The sequence below is a fragment of the Triticum aestivum genome, chromosome 3B (assembly GCF_018294505.1).
Source record: "Triticum aestivum cultivar Chinese Spring chromosome 3B, IWGSC CS RefSeq v2.1, whole genome shotgun sequence".
Lineage (NCBI taxonomy): Eukaryota > Viridiplantae > Streptophyta > Magnoliopsida > Poales > Poaceae > Triticum > Triticum aestivum.
The window spans coordinates 18,265,976-18,282,681 of NC_057801.1; the positions used below are offsets into that span (position 1 = coordinate 18,265,976).

Here is a 16,706-nt window from a genome sequence, read left to right on the forward strand (position 1 = left end):
AAGGAAAACACGTTTGTGACAACTATCACATTTGTTCAGGGAGTTTAGTTGCCACACATTTGTTCATGTTCAGAAATTCTGCCAAGTTCTCCTCATTCTACAGTTTCAAAACCAAACTAACTAGATCTAGGTTTCAATGGCAACTACTTCGACTTCAAAATCACCCTCAAAATTCTCGCACGAACTGACTGCAAACACAAATTCGAACCAATGCGCATCAAAACAAACCGGGGGACACCTCCCAAATCCATGCACAAGACTAGTGCGTGCCTCCGAACAGGCATAACCGCACATACGAAACTGCCCAGTGCCACCAAAAAACGGCTAGCAGACAACTTCGACGCCGGCGGGAACGCCGGCGCACCGCCGAATCGCCAGAATCTCTAGGAATCGATCTAGGAATCGAACAGGGAGGGAAAGGGGAAAAAATGCAGGAAGGGGTTGCGAGAGATGAAGCAAGCATTACCTTCAACCCGCACGGGTTCCGGCGAAGCCGCTCCGCTCCGGCGAGCACCACCGACGGCCGCGAACACCGTCGATTATTCCGCCTCCGCCGTCGCCTTCTCCTCTCTCCTTCTCCTCCAGTGGTTTCAAGTGTGAGTGGGTTGTGCCAGTAAATGCGTCGTGGGTGAGTAAATGGAACCGTAAGGGAGAGGGTGGAGGGGTGTGCGACGTGTTTGACGTCAACCGCGGTCGGAGCGTGGCATGGGGGCGCATGGCAGTTCCACCGCACGCCTCTGAGTGGCAACTGCTGACCACGGGATGGCAACCACCGTGCGGGTGAACTGACTCGCACAACGCACACGAGACTCGTCCTACGTGGCGCCGAAAACCGGCCTGTTTGCTACAAGATTCGTGCGTACCGAAGCCAATGGAGATGCCTGCATGTGGTCGGGGTGGTGAATGCCCACACGTGTGGGTGTTAACATTACCGATTAATTAAGCAGGCCGTGGTACTTTTGTCCGAGTAGTATTATATAGGAATTCTATAATCCAATATAGTATACCTAGCACCACCGTGCGTTTCCAGCCGGACGAGATATTAGCAAGCCTCCGGCCGGCGAGATCAGTCGACACCAGGTTCTGGCCGGAAAGCAATCGGCACAAAACCGCAAGCTTCTGCTACGTACGCACTCTCGTCGGAAAAGTCGGTTACGATGGTCGTCCCTGCGGCGGCATCTCCCAATCTTTACTTGCTCGACCTCGTGAAATCCGGCCGCATGCTCATCAACCGTGGCCTAGTTCTCGCGGACGGCGAGGTGGACAACATCTATCTCCCAGTCGACACATTCAAGCTCTTGCGCATCGTTGACAGTGTTGTGTACAACAATGTCGGTGACATCAAGGTGGTCGACAGGAGCCACCTGTACCCCGGACCGGTGGTCGGGTCGGCATCCGACATGGGCGGCCAGATCGGCGTCACCGGTGTCCACACCGTGCTCAACCTGGCTAAGCTCGACAACAACGGCGTGCCGACCAACGTCATCAGGGGGTTGTCCCTGTCTAGCCTGCGGCGCGTCAGGAGTCTCAACCTTGGCGACTTTGTCATGTCCGGGCCGTGGCTCGGCTGTGTCGTCGAGGTGTCGACCGACGACGTCGATGTGTTGTTCGATGACGGAGGCATCTGCAGGATCACCGATGCGGAGTCCACGAACCTGGCGAGAGTGCGTGAAATAGGCACCATGGCGACCTTGCATCGCCACCAGATGAACAGTCAATTCCACCAGGGGCAGCATGTCACCTTGCCAGGCGCTTGTTCACTCTTCAAGGATGCTTGCTGGCTTAATGGCTACTAGCATCCTTACCGACAAGTAGGCACCATTATGAAGGTGGAGACATCCGGCGTCCTCGTCTACTCGGTCGCATCCAGACATTGTGGCACCGACAAGGGGCTAGTGGAGGCATCCGCTCCTCCAGCCTACCAGAACCCAGATGATCTTACGTTCTTCTGCGCCTCGTACAATTGTTGCTGGGGGCTTGCTGACCGTTGTTTTTTTCTAGAATCTAGTTCCACCAAAGTGGATGCAGCTTGTGCTCCTGATAACCACGGTGATGATGGTGAAGATGAGGACGAGGACGAGGAAGAGGAATACAATGCATGCTCACAAGACAACCAAGAGGGTGTGTGAAGCATCAACCTCTCAGGTGGTACCACCAACCAAGCAGAAGGATGAGAGGTTTTATCGGAAGCAGCTAAAGAAGGTCGTATTTGAGGACCATAGACGGGTGCAACAACCACAAGTCATGAGACATGTGGAGGTGGAGTTTCCTATGGTCGTCGCCGACACCTGCACCACCGTCGATGTGTTGTGGCAAGACGGCACACTGCAACATGGCAGACCTTCAGCGACTGTCGTCCCCTTTGGGATCCGGAATGAGCAAGAGTTCTTCCCGGGACAACATGTTGTCGCCAACATTCTCCCTATTAGTGTTGCCGTTGACAGTACTGGTGACCATGATGATGTGATAACTACTAGTGTCAACAATGACATTCCTGCGTCTGGAACTATACCAACAGAGCATGTGGGCATCGTCAAGAGCCTGCAATACAAGGACCAGATGGTTTGTCTATCATGGTTCAAGACGTCAGGGCACCCAGATGAGGTTAGGGAGGTCGATTGCGACCAAACCGTCAGTGCTTACGACCTAAACTTGGACTCTAACCACTCTACTTACTATGGTGATATTGTCATTTGTATCCTACCATCGGGATCAACAGATGACAGTGAAAGTGCACCCTTCTTGCCGGGAAACAAGAAGAAAAATGCCATTTCTGCCGATCTTTCATGGGTGGGGCGGGTAGTTGAACTTCCTAATGGGCACATCCAAGTCAAGTGGGGTGATGGTAGCATGTTAACGGTACGTGGATAGTTTCTAGTACCTTTCTTAGATCTACATCTATGTTACGTTCTCTACTCAACTTTGTTGATTTGTTTGGGTGTGCTGCAGGTATCGCCCCATGAGATTGTTGTCATCAAGGACAAGCACTACATGGAGCTATGGCTTGAAATGGGCGACTGGGTAGAGGACAACGGCATCGATGACGCACCCGAAGAACCGGTTGCTGCCAACACGGTTTATATCTATCTGTCTAAACATTGTCCACTTCGACAAATAATGAGGTGTGGTGATGATTTTGGTTTCTCCTGGTAGGCACCAAAGTACTATATATACTATGATAAATGATTATATGGATGGATACACCTCAATTGATGTGGTTATATGTGTTATCTTATTTTAGGAAATTGATCTTCAGAATCTAGATAACGATGTCGAAAGCATCAGCCCGATAATGTCAAGGACAAACATTTTAGGTTTTTCATTCGGGTCTTTGCTCTAATTGACCAATGACGTGGTAGCTCGAGGTAAAGGATACCTGATGAACTGGCGGCCCTGGTCGTCGTCACCAAGCTCAGAGTTACCCGCGCTCGTAAACGATGATAGTATCGGTTGTGCTGCAATGGGTACCAATGGTGCGGCTGTAGATTTGACCAGCCACGGTTTTGCCGGGGGGGGGGGTGCAGATGCTACATGTTGCTGCGATGAATCGTCCTGCTTTCCACATTTCGATGTACTGCAGATGATCCCTCTAGATCACCACTACCTTGACACTATGGGCCAGGTAATTATGTATGATAGAAAATGATGAAGAACGGAGCTATTTAAGGTTAGAGTAAGGGATGTTTACATGCACAATATGGTTTGTCTAACTGTGGAGTCGATCTTATGGCATTCGTTTTTAATGCAAAACTAAACTCCCTAACTTAAAATAAGTAAATGACCAGACAACATGTTACAAGTCATTATTAAACGAATTTTACTAAATGTAGAACTTTAATCTATACTCTTTTCTTTCAAAGGAAATGCAGGGCGCTAGTCGTGGGAAGAGTTGGGCCAAAACAGTGCAAAAGGAATGGAAAATTCTGGAGAACAACTTACCAGGTATGTGAATGCACCTGAAATACACGGTCCATATGCATGGTTACAAATGAATAGCCAACCATTTAATGTGCAGAAACTATCTTTGTGCGAGCGTTTGAGGACCGCATGGATATGCTTCGGGTGGTGATGGTAGGCGCAAGCGGGATGCCAGATCGTCACGGCATGTTCTTCTTTGATATGCAGCTACCTCCGTCGTACCCGGATGCCCCACCGCAAGTGTACTACCACTCCTTTGGCCTACGCCTCAATCCCAACCTCTACGAGTCCGGTACAGTGTGCCTCAGCCTGCTAAACACATTCGGTGGCGAGGGCACCGAGGTTTGGTCGTCAGCAACATCAAGCCTCCTCCAAGTCGTTGTCTCCATCCAGGGCCTCGTCCTCAATGACCAACCATACTACAACGAGGCCGGCTATGAGACACTGGTCGGCAAACCGGAGGGCCACCGCAATGCGCTACCCTACAATGAGAATGCTTACCTACTAACCCTCTGGACCATGCAACACCTTTTACGTCGGCCACCTCGGGGATTTGAGGAATTCGTCAAGGAACACTTCCACCGTCGGGTAAAATTTGTGCTTAGGACATGCAATGTGTGGCTTCAGGGAAATGTTGTGGACGATGCCCATGCCACTGAAGCGACTAGGAAGCAACGGTGCTCGGCTGGGTAAAGGCTTGCACTCACAAACATGATGCCAAGCCTCGTGGCAGCCTTCACCGAGATCGGCGCCGAGGGGTGTGAAGAGTTCTAGTAGCTCCAGATCAAGTTGCCATGTGCTCTCAGCACAACTCACTAGACAGAGGAGTGTTTGATGGTGGGAGCTTTGCTGCACATGGGGGGCAGGTTAGTTCAAAAGAGGGGTCCGTGGATATAGGATTATTGGTGATGGTGGTGGTCTTGTAATCAGTCACATTTTTGTTCTACAACAATTACATACTCCTTTTTGCTTTATTTTCTCGATTAAAAAGGAGTTCAGCAAGAAAGGTATCATTGTGGACTACGTCATTTATCTATCAACATATATAAAGGCTGGGTGTATATTTATCATTCTGATGCATTAATACAATATTTATCTATCAACATATTTTGTGTATATTTATCATCTATATATCGTCAAGCATGGTCATGCTTTAAGAACGTGCAAGATCTGCTTTTGGATCCAGCTCAATCCAGCTAGCAATAATACATGAAGATGGCCTAGAGGTTAGAGAGCAGGTTAAGCATGCACTTCTAGATGACCGTTTATATACCCCATATATAGTAGTTACTGCAAAAAGAAATGAGGTTTAACTGAATCATTAGATAGAAAACACTCTTTGGTGTAAAGCTACAAATTAAGATGGTTATCATCACCATTTGTTTAGACGTTTCAGAATTCAATTTGCTACTTGCATCTTAATTGCACGGTGTACAGTTGATCTTGCTACTACTATTGTTTTCTTGAGATGAAGTAATCTGGCTAAACCAAATCTATAGACAAGATAGGAGGCAATGTTTATTCTTTGTTTACCCCAAATCTTGTAGAGGGTTGTTGAGTCCTACGAGCTTCTCGGCCATGATACCCTCATCTACAGTCATGGCACACTGAAAGCAACATTCGAAAGAATCACCATCATACTAAACTGAAGAACAGGAAAAGCAGCCAAATGACAACAAACTAGTTCATAGGCCAAGCAGGAGGGGGTAAACCTTTTGCAATACAAAGGAAATCAAAGGCAGACGTCGGACATGTGCATCATCAACCAATATATTACATATAGTAAGTAGGAAATTGTCTGTTCAAATGCAAAGTATCTTAACTACAACCATGACACTTATTTTGGAACGGAGGGAGTACCTATGTATACATATATATAGTCTTTCGCTAGAGACATAGCTTAAAACTGGTCCTCCGTGCAAGTAGACACAAATAGTGGTGTGAAACACATCGTCTTACTACCAGACAAACATAATGTCAAAAGGAGAAACCCTAAAAAGGTGGCATAGAAAAGAAGAAGATACATAGCAACAAGGGAAATCAAACAGACCTTAATGAATCTAGTCGTAAGACATAACAAAAAAAATAGATCAAACGACCATCTAGTCCATAAATTACAAATACTTGATTCTACCCCATAGTAAAGAGAGTTGCAGAAGGAACTACATCAGTACATAACCTACTGCTAACATGGAACATAAGGTATGTACAAATTGCTAGCAACATGGAAGCGGGGAACACATGTTCAAGAAAAGAAGCACACGCATGATACAGTTGGAGATGTTGGAGGGATGGGCACTGAAGGTGAGACCTAGTTTAAACAAAATATAAGAATAGATAATACTAAGATTGCATAATGAATCAATGAGAAGAGGAAAGAAAGATGGAAACACAAGCAGAGATCCTGACCTCAGAGATAGCCACGTCACTAAAACCAGCGCTGCCAAAGAGCTGAAACTGAGCATCTTTAGAACATGCAACCAGATGTCACTAAGTTTTCGTTTCTTCTCCAAGCTGCATGCTTCATAGTTCCAACCTCAGCTAAAGAAATAGTGTCAAGTCAGTTCCACCTCTATATTCCCAGCTGCATTCACTGCTTATGTCCGAAATCCAATATATGATTGCCTTATGTACTAGCTTTTCAAGAGAAACCTTATTGTCACTTGTGCAGAAAGTAGAAACATTACGGGCCAGTTCTGGTACATCTATGCAACTAATTACCTCATAGTTTGAAAAATAATCATGATAAAAATTGATGCCTTGACACTAGTAGAAAAGAGGGCTTTGGTCCAGGCCGGGTTAGCCCATTAGTCCCAGTTCAATCTAGAACCGGGACTAATGGGGGAATTACTCCCGGTTCGTGAGCCCAGGGGCCACGTGGGCCATTTGTCCCGGTTCGTCTGGACCTTTTAGTCCCGGTTGGTGCCACGAACCTGGACTAAAGGGTGCGATGCCCATTAGTACCGGTTGATGGCTCGAACCGGGACTAAAGGTTACCGGTTCGTGGCACCAACCGGTACTAAAGGTTAGACCTTTAGTCCCGGTTCGAGCCACCAACCGGTACTAATGGGGTTTGAGGCATTAGTACTGGTTCATGGCACGAACCGGTACTAAAGGTCCCATTTTCAAACTCTACCCCCCCTGGATCGCCTTTTTAGTTTTTAAAAAAATAAAAGAAAATGATGAAAATGTTAAAAAAATAAAAGAAAATAAGTTTCCCATGTGATATGTGGTCTAGTTGTTGGGAAAATTTACAAATGTGAATGAATTTCGACTTTATTTGCAAAATCTCTCTAGAATTTAGTAAAATGGGCATAACTTTTGCATACTAACTCGGATGAAAAAGTTTTTTATATGAAAAATCATCTACTCGAAAAGTTACATCCAAAAAGTTTTTGTACACGAAGTGCATCCAGTATTTGCCGTTACCCTCTCTACTTTCTTGCACATGCTATGTGGGTCAAATGATGATACCATGCCAACTTTCAACCTTTTCAGAGTTCATTTGAAATGCTTATCAATTTCAGCGTCTTATAGCTCAAAATAATCAGTAAATGCATGAAAAATAACAAATGAAGTCAGAAAGGGTTGAAAATTGACGATTTTGCTTTGAATGGTGCATTTCGAACACAGAAAACAATGGAGTTCAAATAAGTTTAAAAAATGAAATCCCTTTGTAACAGACGAGTTTCCATATGAAACCCTGATACTTCGAAAGAGATTGTCCGTTTTGTACACGAAGTGCATCCAGTTTTTGCCGTAACCCTCTCTACTTTCTTGCACATGCTATGTGGGTGAAATGATGATACCATGCCAACTTTCAACCTTTTCAGAGTTCATTTGAAATGCTTTTCTATTTCAGGGTCTTATAGCTCAAAATAATCAGTAAATGCATGAAAAGTAACAAATAAAGCTCAAAATAATATAAACTTTAATAAAATATATAAGTAGAAACAAAATAAAATAAAATAAAATAAACTTTAATAACATAAATAAAATTTATGAAACTAAAATTATCAAAGTATTTTCTGTTCAAAACATTATAAGCAACCTCTAGTATTATTGGAACTAAAATTATATAAAGTTGATGCAAGTAAAATTATCAAAGTATTTTCTGTTCAAAATCATTAAAAGCAAAAAGAATTTTCATAAACAATTTTTTTGTCAAAAACTTTAATAGCAAAATGAATTATCATAAAATAAAATAAATAAGTAATTAGAAACAAAATAAATTAAATTGAATAAGTATTTTGTTGTAAGTAGAAACAACACAAAATAAATAAAGCAAAAAAGAAAACAAAAAAACTAGGAAAAAAAATGCCACCTACTGGGCCACCACGGCGTGAATATGACTAGAAACCCATCAATGGGCCAGGATTCAAGCCCGCAGAAGGCCCAGTAGGCCCACCAGGCATAGCAGTCACTATTAGGCCCGAAAGCCTGTAATGGAGAGGAGCTCGAGAGGGGTGCGGCAGTGGAGCTTATAAACCACTTCAGGCCCCTCTCAACTGGCGAGGTGGGATTAAACTCCCACCACCGCGTCGCTGTGCAAGGCCTTTGGTACCGGTTGGTGGCACCAACCGGGACCAATGCCCACCCCTTTAGTCCCGGTTGGTGCCACCAACCGGTACCAAAGGCCGCCGCTTCCCGCCCTTTGGGCTGCTGAAAAGACACCTTTGGTCCCGGTTGGTGGAACCAACCGAGACTAAAGGGGGCATTGGTCCCGGTTGGTGCTAAAGGTGGCACCAATCTTTTTCTTTTCTTGCTGTTTGAATAATATACCAATATCTGAAATTCTTAAATGTTAGAGAGTGTTCACATAGTTACATAATTATTTGACTACTCATTGATCTTCACTTATATCTTTCGGAGTAGTTTTGTCTTTGCTCTAGTGCTTCACTTATATCTTTTTGTAGCACGATAGTGGTTTTATTTTGAAGAAATAGATGAACTCTCATGCTTCACTTATATTATTTTGAGTCTATTTAGAACAGCATGGTAATTTGCTTGGGTTATAAAATTAGTCCTAATATGATGGGCATCCAAGAGGGGTATAATAAAAAAATTCATAAAAGTGCATTGAATACTAAGAGAAGTTTGATACTTGATGATTGTTTTGAGATATGAAAATGGTGATATTAGAGTTGTGCTATTTGAGTAGTTGTGAAATTGAGAAATACTTGTGTTGAGGTTTGCATGTCCCGTAGCATGCACGTATGGTAACCGTTGTGTGACAAATTTGCAACATGAGGTGTTCTTTGATTGTCTTCCTTATGAGTGGCGGTCAGGGACGAGCGATGGTCTTTTCCTACCAATCTATCCACCTAGGAGCATGCGCGTAATGTTGGTTTTTGATGACTTGTAGTTTTTTTGCAATAAGTATGCGAGTTCTCTATGACTAATGTTGAGTCCATGGATTATATGCACTCTCACCCTTCCATCATTGCTAGCCTCTTCGGTACCGTGCATTGCCCTTTCTCACCTCGAGAGTTGGTGTAAACTTCACCGGTGCATCCAAACCCCGTGATACGATACGCTCTATCACACATAAACCTCCTTATATCTTCCTCAAAACAGCCACCATACCTACCTATTATGGCATTTCCATATCCATTCCGAGATATATTGCCATGCAACTTTCCACCGTTCCTTTTATTATGACACGCATCATCATTGTCATATTGCCTTGCATGATCATGTAGTTGACATCGTATTTGTGGCAAAGCCACCGTTCATAATTCTTTCATACATGTCACTCATGAGTCATTGCACACCCCTGTACACCGCCGAAGGCATTCATATAGAGCCATACTTTGTTCTAGTATCGAGTTGTAATCTTTGAATTGTAAATAAATAGAAGTGTGATAATCAACATTAATAGAGCATTGTACCAAAAAAAAAGAAAGGCCAATAAAAAAAGAGAAAGGCCAAAAAAGAGAAATAAAAGGGACAATGCTACTATCCTTTTACCACACTTGTGCTTCAAAGTAGCACCATGATCTTCGTGATAGAGAGTCTCCTATGTTGTCACTTTCATATACTAGTGGGAATTTTCATTATAAAACTTGGCTTGTATTTTCCAACAATGGGCTTCCTCAAATGCCCTAGGTCTTCGTGAGCAAGCAAGTTGGATGCACACCCACTTAGTTTCTTTTGTTGAGCTTTCATACATTTATAACTCTAGTGCATCCATTGCATGGCAATCCCTACTCGTCTGAAAGTGCATTATATCGACTAGAGGGGGGTGAATAGGCGATTTTTATGAATTCTTCACTGAGGAATTTGCTAGTGAGGAAATTCCTAACTGAAGAACTACTTGCAGCGGAATAAGTACTCAGAAGTAAACATAACAAAACACAAGCATAGTCATCATGATGAAATGAAGACAAACACAGAGTACAGAAAGCGTAAACACAGGATAACACTAGAAAGAAGACGGACAGACTGAAGAAATTGAACTGAGGAAATTGAGAAAGTCTTTAGTCAAAGTCTTCAAATAGATATGAACAGGCACACAACAACAGACATAAGGAAATGAAAGACTTGAGGAAATAGAACAAGTATGCTCGGTGAAGACAATGATTTGGTAGACCAGTTCCATCTGCTGTCTAAGTTGTACATCTGGTTGGAGCGGCTGAGTATTTAAACTCGAGGACACCCAGTCCCGCACACACAGACCTCATCGTATTCTCCTTGAGCTAAGGTCACATAGACCTCGCCCAATCACTCGTGGTAAGTCTTCAGGTGACTTCCGAACCTTCACAAACTCGGTCACTCCGCGATCCACAATTCCTCTTGGATGCTCTAGACCTTGACGCCTAACCGTCTAGAAGAAGCACAATCTTCAAAGGAAACAAGCATCGGATCCACGCAGGATCAATCTCTTTAGTGATGCTCAATCACTTTGGGTTTGTACATGTTGGGTTTGGGTTTTCCTCAATTGATGATTTTCGCTCAAAGTCCTCGGAGGATGGGATGCTCTCAATTGACAAGTGTCAGTTTCTCTAGGAACAGCCAACCAGCTAGTGGTTGAAGGGGGCGGCTATTTGTGGCCTAGGGAGCAGCCCGACATGATAAGACATAAATGCCCTTGTCTGATATGACCGTTAGGTGGGTAGATATTTTGGGATAGCTGGCGCATAGCACAACAACGGTTGGAAATTTGACTCTCAAATTCCTCAGGGCTATCATGTTCCTCACTGTGTAGGCAATTCGCACTGGCGAATTACTAACTCCTCAGTCAAAACAAATACCTCAGAGACCAGAAGAACTTCGTCTCTGTCACTGAAGAATATGACTCAACTGTATGAGATTTCCAATGGCTTCACTCGAAGGGATTGGTAGGTGCAGGATTTTGAGTTGAGCATCACATGGAAAATTTTCCTTAGTATTTCCTCTACCCCCTTTAACAGTACGGTGTTTCCTATGACTCAAGAAAGAGAAAATGAAACTACGAAAACAAAAGTCTTCACGCTTGATGTTCCTCGAATGATTGACAAGTCTTCAAGATCACACCAATTTCTTCACTTTCAAAGTCTTCATAAAGTCTTCAAAAATCCAAAGTCTTCAGTTGAAGAACTTCATTTTTAGGGGTCGACTTTCTCTGTAAATATCAAACTCCTCGTAGACTTATAGACCTGTGTACACTCACAAACGCATCAGTCCCTTAACCTATAAGTCTTCAATACACCAAAATCACTAATGGGCACTAGATGCACTTACAATCTCCCCCTTTTTGGTGATTGATGACAATATAGGTTAAGTTTTCAACGGGGATAAACATATGAAGTGTAAATGCTGATATTGAGGAATTTGATTGCAAGATATAGAAGAACTCCCCCTGAAGATGTGCATAGTGAGGAATTTGCTTTTGAAGCAATGCACACTTGGAGAGTATAATCATGGAGATCTCCCCCTATATCTTGTAATTCATACACGCATTTGATATATAATATGAAGAATTTGAAATGCATGATGAAATATGGTGACTGATGTCATTCAGCATGCGTGCATTGACATTAATGAGGAATAAGCATGCAGAAGAACACAACAAAAGTATCAGGCCACCATAGAGTTTAAGATTACGACTCGATCCAGCAAAGTCATCAGAAGAACGAGAGTTGTAACTTAGCAAAAAAACTCCCATATAGGATAGACCCGCTTGAAGACTAACTCAAATTTCTCCCCCTTTGTCATCGAATGACCAAAAGGGTTGAAACTGAGGACTAAAGCCCCTTAATAATATCATGATGATGGAGGAGCGCCAGTGTTGCCAGGGTCTTGAGTTGTTGTAGGGCCTGCTGTAGTGTCGTCCAAGTCTTCATACTCGTCCGTGGCGCGTGATGAAGAATATGAGCTGGCCACCAATGAAGGAACCTTGACCTTCTTGTATTTCTTCGGCGGAGGAGCAGACCAGTCGAAGTCTTCCTTGAAGCCCATTTGCTTCAAATCTTCTTCACCATATAGATTTGACAGAATAGCCCAGGTGCGATCAAATACTTCATGGATGTAGTAATGGTTTTTCTTCACTGCATTATGTGTGGAAGTCATGTTGTGAATAATAGAGCCAAACTGACGCTTAACCCACCTGTGGTTTCGATCCACCTTCTGGTGAAGACTGATAAGCATCTCACGGCCAGTCATCACACGAGGAGTAGTAGCTTGAGGTCTTGACTTGGTAGCATTGGCAGCAGAATCATGAGTGGCAGAGTCATCATTGGTGGAGTAAGATGCAGCTTTGCGGAACTGACCATCCAATGGATGAATGCCTTCATCGATAACGGATGGTGACTTGCCCTTATAATCAGATGAGGAATTTGTCCTCTTGAGGACTTCAATAGGGGGCAAGTAGCTGAGGTGATTCTGAAAATCAGCCTTGTAGTTGAGTGAAGACCTTGTTGTGAGGAATCTCATGATCCACGACGCGTAAGGCTTCAGCTCAAATGGTGAAAGTGCAACATTCGCCAGAGTCCTCATGAAGAAATCATGATAGTTTATGGGTATGCCATGCATTATGTTGAAAAGAATATTCTTCATCATCCCGATAATTTCTTCATCATCCCGATAATTTCTTCATCAGATGAGTCATGGCCTTTGATAGGACTCATGGTCTTCGTCAGAATGCGGTAGATGGTTCTTGGCACATAGAGCAATTCTTTCACGAGGAATTTGGTCCTTGGGGCTTGACCAGGCTTCAGCGGATTCTTGAGCACTTGCATATAGTGATTAGTGAGTTCAAGCTCATCATACAGACAACAAGCACCATCAGGTGGAGGACTGATTGGCAAGGCACGAAGCAATTCAGAGGCTGGTGCCTTGTAATGAGTGTTTTCAGTCATCCAGTCCAACACCCACGAGTTGACGTCAGCAGCATCACCTGTGATATGCAGAGTTGCGTAGAACTGAAGAATAAGCTCTTCATTCCAATTTACCATGTCAGAGTGGAAATTGAGCAAGCCTGAATCATCAAGCATGCTGAGGACTTGAGAGAAGCACGACATTGATTCCATGTCCACATGGGGAATATGCTCGTGATCGAAGACTTTGTCCTTGTTGAAAAGCAATGAGGAGTAGAAGTTGGCCTGGCTGGCAGTCTAGAAATGATTCCTTCTAAGACGAGCATTGTCATAGGGGTCAAATTCAGTGAAGAACACGTGCTCACCGAAGAAATCATCAACCTTGAATTTTTTCTTCTTTGTGAAGGGATCCTTTGGCTTGGGCTGAGGAGTGTCAGTCAATTGCATCACCACCTTGGGAATCGCAATCTCAGGTTCCTCGGGCTGAGGAATTTCAGGCTCTTCTGCAGCTTCAGCCTGGTCCTTCATTTCTTCATTGACATTTTCTTCAGCACTAGTGGCTGGAATTTCTTCATGAACACTTGCGGTTGCATGAGGTTCTTCAGATCCCATTTGCACTTCAGTAGCAGCAGGGGACTGAGGAATAGCTTGGAGTGGAGTGAACATTGGAGAGTTGGGGAGCTGACTGTCCCAAAAGTCATCATTGATCACAGGAGTGGTACAGCCAATGTCCGCATCCTCATCTTCCATTTCTTCGACACCTGCCTCTTCAGAAGTGAACTGAGGCATAGGTGAGGAAATGACTAGGGTTGAAGGGATTTCATCCACTTCAATCTCTTTGTCCAACTGCTCTGTCGAAGCAGCAGAAGGAGTTTCTTCATCAGATTCATTGGGAATCACATAATCTTAACCAAAAGGAACAAGGTCCTTTGATGGCATGAAGGAGACTGGAACGTCATCCATTGGGTTGTCAATTGAACTAGTCAGAGGCTTCATCTTCTTCGGAGCTGAAGAATTTGATGAAGTTGATGCCTTCCTTTTCTTCACAGCTGCACGCTCTGCAGCTTTGGTCTTCTTCGCATCTGATGCAGATGGAAGGACCGGAGTTGGTATAGGCGCAGGAGGTGCAGAGGACTTTGGTTCATTTTCCTCAGGCGCAACTGATGCAGTTGCCCTGACTTGTTCACTTTCTTCAGGCACACCACTAGTAGATGCCCTGGCAATATCTTCAGTGGCTGGAATGGAGTCATCAGCCCTAGCACTCTCAGTTTCTTCAGCACCCTGATTGTCATCAGCGGAGCTGGCATGTTCTTCAGTAGGATGAGCAGATGCTTCAGCCTGAGTAACTTCATTGTGCACAGGAGGAGCAGCACTTGAAGTGAATTTCTTTGTCAGATTGACGAACTGCACCTTGGCGCCCTTCCAATCAGCATAGTAGCGATCAAATTCATCACTCAATTGCTTGATTTCAGCTTGCAAAGCAATGAGTTGATCAGGGGTGAGAGTGAGGACATTGTCCTTGACATAGCGCTGTTTCTTGTATTGCGCTTTCTTCAAACTTCTGCCTTGTTCAAATTTCCACTTTTCTTCCTCAATGAAGGCAGTCAAAACATGACTTTGACCAGGTGCGAGGTTCATCTTCAGCAAAGGCGTGTTGGGGTCCTTGTGCCATAGGTCAATGTAATCGAGGATCAACTTTGGATCGAACATAAGTGGCACATTGCTGCCTTTGGCTCTAGCGGACCAGGCTTGCCTGTCTCTGATGATTTCGGCAAGTTCTTCATCATCAACCTCATCATCATTAGAGGGTACTTGGAAGGCGACCTGCTTCTTGTGAGGACTTGGTCAAAGGCCTCTTCCAGCTGTGGCCTTTTTCTTCAGCAGAGAGGGGCCGGCTGAGGATTTTGGTGCAGCTGAGGAACTTGCAAATGCTCCTGAGGCAATTGAGATGCCATGGGTCCTTTCGCATGTGGCGAGATGCTCATGTGTCGAGGATTTGGTTGGAGCAGCTGAAGACCTTGACGGAGGAGATGAGGACTTTGTAGGAGCAGTATGAGGAATTTGCCGTGAGGGCCTTTAAGAATCTGGCCTTGAGGGCATTGCAGAGGATCTTGGCCATGAGGGCATTGAAGGAGAAGCGCTTGACTTATGCGCAGGATTCTTATGCATTGCCTTCTTTGGTTGACTAGCAGAGGCCTCAGCAGAGGCAGCAGCAGCAGCAGAGTCTGCATTGAATTTCTTCAGTGCTTCCTTTGCTTGCTTAGCCAATTTGGCCTGGCACTTTGCCCATTCATCAGCATAGTCCTCACCGTGCTTGAGGCTAGTGGGTTCTGCCACTTGGCCTGGTGCCAATGGTGGTCTTGAGCATGGAGGGTTTAGCGCGGATTTCTTCATATACTTGGGAGTAACATACCAGTACCCCCTCCATTCTCGTGCCCATCTCCTCTCTATCCGTTGTATGCGCACATTGTGCTGATTCTTGTCCTCCTTGCAAAACTTGGCCTCATCAGGAGTGCAGTATCCAGCATAAATGTCCTCGGGGATTTCAAACGCAGTATTGACCTCAGTCTTCTTTCCTCCCTTCTGTGGCTTCTTATCATCCATTTTCTTCAGCTGAGGAATATGAACAACTGAGGTTTCTGAAGAGGTGTGCAACTTTTCTTCGAGGAATGCTGCAAATGAGTTAAGTTGATGAGAACCTAATGATTCAGCAGCGGACATTTGTACCTGTGAACAGAGTATAGTTGTGAGGAATTTGGAGAGGTCATATGCGTTCTCAGAAGGTTTTTCAAAAATGAATAGGTTTGAGGAATTTGACCAGATGAGTCTTGAGGAATTTCACTAAGCGTTCTTTGTCTTAGGTTCCAAAGTTGTATAGATTGAATCCACACAATTGAGGAATCTTGAAGAAAATCATTGCTTAGAGAAACAAATCAAGAGCCAATGACATGTGAGGTGTTCATGTGTGTGAAGATTTGAAGAATAAGCACTTTTGAAGATTTTCATGAAAACATGAGAATCAAAGAGGGCAGTAAAAGTAACTTTTAATTACCCGAAGTGAAGAATTCGACGAACTGGGAAGTGTAGATGTGAAGTTCGTCAAGTCAGGTCTTCCACGCCCTAACTCGGCAGAGGAAGACGGCTACTGCGGCGGCGGAGTGAAGAAATCCACAACCGGCGCGAGTACGACGACGACGAGGTCGAGGCAGTGAAGCTCTTCCTCACTAGCGACGATGAAGTAGCGGCGGTGCTAGGGTTTCAGGAAGCTCGAGCGGGAGTGAGAGCGAGCGAGGTGAAAGTGAAGTGAGGAAGAGGCAGGGGTATTTATAGAGGGAGTGAATAACTGTACGCCCGAGGAAATCGGACGAACGTGCCCCTGGCCCCTTCTCATTCGTGTGACATGTGTCACCCACGTACTGAGAGGTGGCGATCATGTAGGATCGTGGGTGAATAGATAAGTATTGTCATGAGAAGTGGAATGGTTTGAGCGGC

The 16,706-nt window shown here is 44.5% G+C and overlaps 1 pseudogene; it reads left to right on the forward strand.

Moving 5' to 3' along the window:
- The first annotated feature begins 1,049 nt into the window (after positions 1 to 1,049).
- LOC123064396 (probable ubiquitin-conjugating enzyme E2 23) lies at positions 1,050 to 4,692 on the forward strand (annotated as a pseudogene).
- The last annotated feature ends 12,014 nt before the right edge of the window (positions 4,693 to 16,706 follow it).